Raw genomic sequence first — 5,509 nt, 5'->3', positions numbered from 1 at the left:
TGGGGCTGGCTGGGGGCAAGGGAGGGAGGGCCTAGGGGGGCATTTGGCCGGCTGGCCCCACCCTTGATAGGGGTAGAAGAGTGATCAGGGGCAGGCCAGCTGCGGGGGAGGGGCCCTGAGAGGTTGGCCGGCAGGTACCACCCCCTGATCAGGCTGCTTCATTGGCTACAGTGGGCATCATACTGATTAGTCTTCGGTCGTTCCAGTTGTTGTGGTTGCTGGCTTTTTACATGTATGTTATGACTTTATTACAGTGACGAACACTTTATTTCTTCCAAGTCTGAGGTTCAGTTTTCGCTTTGAAATTTGTAATTACTTCGTAGGATGATACTTTGACATCATCTGATTATCTTACCCCTTCCCAACAACTCTTTTTAAAAAAAATATTTTTATTGATTTCAGAGAAGAAGGGAGAAGGAGAGACAAACATCAATGATGAGAGAGAATCATTAATCGGCTGCCTCTTGCACGCCCCCTACTGGGGATCAAGCCAGCAACCTGGGCATGTGCCCTTGGCTGGAATTGAACCTGCGACCCTTCAGTCCTCAGGCCAATGTTCTATACACTGATCCGAGCCACCCCAGCTAGGGCTCAACAACTCTTTTATTTAAAAACATTTTTTTTAATTGATTTTTAGAGAGAGAGCAAGGGAGAGAAAGAAACATCCATCTGAAAGTACATCAATCAGCTGCCTCCAGCATGCTCCTTATGGGGCTAGAGCTCACAACCTGGGCATGTGCCCTGACCCGAAATGGAACCTTGACCTCCTGGTTCATAGGTTGATGCTCAACCACTGAGCCACACTGGCAGGGCTTGACACTTTTATTACTTACATTTCAAGCCCTACAAGCTTGAGAATATGAGTATTTGTGACCTGCAGTATATCTTGTAGAACTAAAGTGAGGCTACCCTGAATTCAGGCTATTGATGGCTAACGGCACAGTTGTCAAATCATCAGTGTTTTATAGGGAGCCCAGACTGGCGGAGAGACTAGAACTGAAAGATCAAATGGCACTTAAAAGCCTTCCCAAGAGTGTGCTTACCTGGGCTCTCACGGCAAAATAGACTTAGGGCAAAGTGCTATCAGGTCTGTCTTTAAAAGCGTCATGAATTGATAGTGTGGTTTCGGGTTGTGATATTAATTTATACTAAGCATGCAGTAGTGGGAGAGAATATACAACTTGATGAAAACACTCCTTACCTTCTGTTACTTATCATCTCTTATACAAAGGCAAATTAGTGGCTATATGGCCAAAATTATAAACTATATAACATTACTTGAAAGTTATTTAGATTAAAAAAAAGGCTTTCCTAAAAGCCACAGGCACTTTCTTGTTAGCAAAATGTACTTTTTTTTAAATTAAATCTTTATTGTTCAGATTATTACATTTGTTAAAATGTACTTTTTGAAACTCTAAATGATGGGATTTAGGGTTTATACCTATTTTTATTTTATTTATTTAAATCCTCACCTGAGGATATATTTCCATTGATTTTTAAAGAGAGTGGGAGAGGGAAAGACAGAGAGCAATATCGATGTGAGAAAAACACATCGATTGGTTGCCTCCTACACGTGCCCCAATCAAGGCCTGGGCCAGGGAGGAGCCAGCAACCAAGGTATGGTGCCCTTGACGGGAATCGAACCCGGGATCTTTGGTCCGCAGGCTTGTGCTCTATCTGCTGAGCCAAACTGGCTAGGGATATACCTATTTTTAAAAATTAATCTTATCCTTCAACTTAGACAATGGTCAGGAAATGTACAGATGACTACTCACTGCATATAAATAAATGTGTTATTGGGACATCTCGAGAACTTTTCCCATTGGCGCTATTAAAGATTAGGATCTCCCATGCCTGTCCTTAGACTCTCTGAATTTTACTTTATTTTTTATTGATTTCAGAAGGGAAGGGAGGGAGGGAGGGGGAGAGAGTTGAGAGAAGAGAGAGAGAGAGAGAGAGAGAGAGAGAGAGAGAGAGAAACATCAGTGATGAGAGAGAATCATTGATTGGGTGCCTCCTGTATGCCCCCACTGGGGATTGAGCCTGCAACCCGGGCATGTACCCTGACAGGGATTTGAACCTCAAACTCCTGGTTCATAGGTTGATGCTCAAAGCATCGAGCCACGCCAGCCAGGCTGGTCTCTCTGAATTCTAAAGGCATACTGAAAAGGATATTAAAGTTGGAATTAAACAGAGCAGTGGGCAAATTCTGGTTTCACCACTTGCCAACTGTGAGTTCTTCCTCATCAGTAAAACAACAGTGAGCTTTCTTACCAGGCTGGTGGTTATTTGGTGAGAGAATGCCTATAAAACTCCTCGCAGAAAACAGATCTTTAATAAAAAGTAGCTATTTTTAGTAGACAGGAGAAGTGCCGAAAAGGAAGGAGAATCTATACAATTATCAGGCAGGAACCTTGGAAGATTATGAAAAGTTTACGTTTTGTAGAAATTTTCTCCAAAGTGTCTCTATTGTCAAATAAAGAATCTTGAGCTTTCTTCCTTACTTAGCTCATCTGCTTGAAATCTGTCTTCCTCTGCCACTGTCTTAATAGGAAGTTCATGTCTGTTCATAAGCTGTTATTTTATTTTCAAATTTATTTTTCAAATTTCTAATCCTGACTGGCAGTAGAGAGGGTTTTTTCATTTTTTTAAATATATTTTTTATTGATTTCAGAGAGAAAGGAAGAGTGAAAGAGAGATAGAGACATCAACGATGAGAGATAATCATTGATTGGCTACCTTCTTCACACCCCACATTGGGGATCGAGCCTGCAACACGCATGTGCCCTGACCGGGAATCGAACTCATGACCTCCTGGTTCATAGGTCAATGCTCAACCACTGAGCCACACCAGCCAGGCGAGAAAGTCTTTCTTTTCACTGCTGGGCTTTAGTTTCAGTTTTCCTCTCATCTTGCCTGTCATCTCCATGTCTCTGCCTACCCCATCCCCTCTAATAAAAAGACCAAACAGCAAAGCACTCCCCACATAAGTTGAGAGTTGCCTGCCTTGTCTGAATTCTCATTCTAAATACTACATTTTATTGTAATTTAAGTTTGCATTAAGGGTGTCACTTGTGTTTCCTCAAGGCAGTGGATTGTACTGTTATAGTTCTTGGGGTCCCACCAAGATGCTAACATCTGTAATTTATGTTCCTTAGATAATTCTGTAAAAGGAGTCTGCAAGTTCAATGACAATTTCAGTAATAATTTTGATAATGCATCCAAAGAATTAGGACTTATCCAAAAATCACATGAGTCTGCAGTTCCCTCAGGTATTTCTGCCTCAACTGCTATTTTTCCAAGTAATTATTTTACTGTAAATAATTCTATTTCAGAAGCACCCCCTATTAGGCAAGCTGCTATTTGAAATTTTGACATTGTAATTTCTCAGTACCAAAGTTTCTGTCTGCAGGCAAATACAGGATGCATAAAAGCAATGCTGCAACTCTAATGTTGAGACCCAACATCTGAATATGTTACCCATTTTCATTTTTTAGCCTCAACACACAGAGAGAAACATTGATCAGTTGACTCCTGCACTTGCCCCAACTGGGGATAGAACCTGAAACCTAGGTATGTGCCCTGATCAGGAATCAAACCCAAGACTTCAGTACATGGGATGACACTCCAACTAACTGAGCCACCAACTAAAAGAGTTATGGTTCCCTTGGAGTTTAATTGTGGCATCATGGACCCAAATTGATTTCTCTTAAAACCTATGCTGAAAGAATATCTGTGAGATAAGTTACTGAAATTAAGACACTGTGTTACATACACCAATAAACCAAACTATTAATTATAAAAAGTGAATATCTTTAGAATATCAAGCAATATTGAGGTGAAGACAGTATACAACACTAAAGTTGTTCACTGTTAGAAAGCAGTTAGAAATATTAAATAACTGCCCTCACTGGTTTGGCTCAGTGGATGGAGCGTCGGCCTGCGGACTGAAGGGTCCTGAGTTTGATTCGTGTCAAGGGCACATGCCCAGTTTGTGGGCTCAATCTCCAGTAGAGAGCATACAGGAAGCAGCTGATCAATAATTCTCTCTCATCATTGATCTTTCCTTTTCTCTTCCCCTCTCCCTTCCTCTCTGAAATCAATAAAAATATATTTAGGGGGGAAAAAAAGATTGAGGTTGGTAAATGCACACCTTCCATCACTCTGCTGCCAGTACTACCACCTCCTCTGTCACTAGTACAGCAAACATGAGATTTAGTTTGAGTTAGGCAATGTTCTAAGCACTTCACATATATTAACTTATTCAATCTATAGGCTATTGCTTAAAGAATATGCAAGAAACTGGTCATTGTGGTTTCTCTAGAAAGGGAGTCGAGGGCAACAGCATCCTTTTATATTGTTTTGACATTAACTATAGTAGTAATTTTAATATTAAACTCATTTGAATGTAAAATCACTTCATTAATATTAAAATAATGTGGAAATAAACAGAATACAGGTAAGTAGGAAAATGGCATGCTTGCATGTGCACTATGGCCGCACATTTTGTTGTTGTTATAAATGCACGCGTTTGGTGAGTGAGGGTGACAGAGGGTGCTGTACATAGCTGGTATAGGCTTGGAGGCTGAACACCACAGAGAGGGAGAGACAGTCCAGCAAACAGGGCAGGCCAAGCAGCATTCTGGGGCCTGTAACACTTGGTTGGTGGGTGTGCTGGCAACCTGGCCTGAGGTCCTGGGCAGTGTCAGCAGTGGCATCTGGGCTCAGCTCACATCATTCAGGGCCCTGAGGCAAACTCATGCAGAACAAAGGCCACCGGTGCACATCAGAGTTGTAGCGTTAGCTGCATCTGTTCCCCCTGCTTCTGCATCAGCTGCTGTACCAGCTCCTGGAAATGGGTGCTTGGGTTTTTGCTGCACAGCATGAAGGTGATCTGGCTGCTGGGGTAAGAGAGGATGGTGCCGTAGGCGTAGCCCACCCTGGCTAAGAGTGACCTGCGTGCATCTCCTCCTTGAGGGCCATCTTCATGAGCTGATAACACAACTCCTTGAGGTTCTCAGCAGGCCCCATGGGGTCCGAGGAGTCAGTGATAACATCGAGGGCGTCCTGTTTCGGCTTCATGAACTTGAAACCTTCACCCACGTGGAGGGTCAGCTTTGAGCTGGAGTAGCCAACCGTATGCCCGGCAGGATCTTAGAGAACTGAATGACATCCTTGTCAATGTGGCATTGGACCACGGACTCCACAGAGGAATGCTTCCCCAGCTCCTGCGGGACAGCCTCATCCCCATCCTCATCGCCAGCACCTTGCGTCTAACACCGAAAAGCACAGCTCAAATGTCCCTTCAAGGGGGTTGTGCAGGAGGCATCCGATCAGTGATTCTCTCACATTGATGTTTCTATCTCTCCTCAACTTCCTCTCTGAAATAAAAAATATATTAAAAAAATAAAATAGTTTTAAAAATTGTGGGTTTCTTTCTTCTATGAAATATAACTCACGTTGTGCACCATTCTTCTTGCTTGTTGTTTGTTTGTTTGTTCTTTGTTTG

At 42.6% G+C, this 5,509-nt stretch overlaps 1 pseudogene; it reads right to left on the bottom strand.

Annotated features, from left to right (window-relative positions):
* Positions 1 to 4,724: 4,724 nt before the first annotated feature.
* Positions 4,725 to 5,471, bottom strand: LOC102767664 (annotated as a pseudogene).
* Positions 5,472 to 5,509: the final 38 nt, after the last annotated feature.

Source organism: Myotis davidii, unplaced genomic scaffold (assembly GCF_000327345.1).
Source record: "Myotis davidii unplaced genomic scaffold, ASM32734v1 scaffold16, whole genome shotgun sequence".
Classification (NCBI taxonomy): Eukaryota; Metazoa; Chordata; class Mammalia; order Chiroptera; family Vespertilionidae; genus Myotis; species Myotis davidii.
The sequence above is the reverse complement of the archived record's forward strand: the minus strand, read 5'-3'. Positions and strand labels throughout refer to the sequence as shown.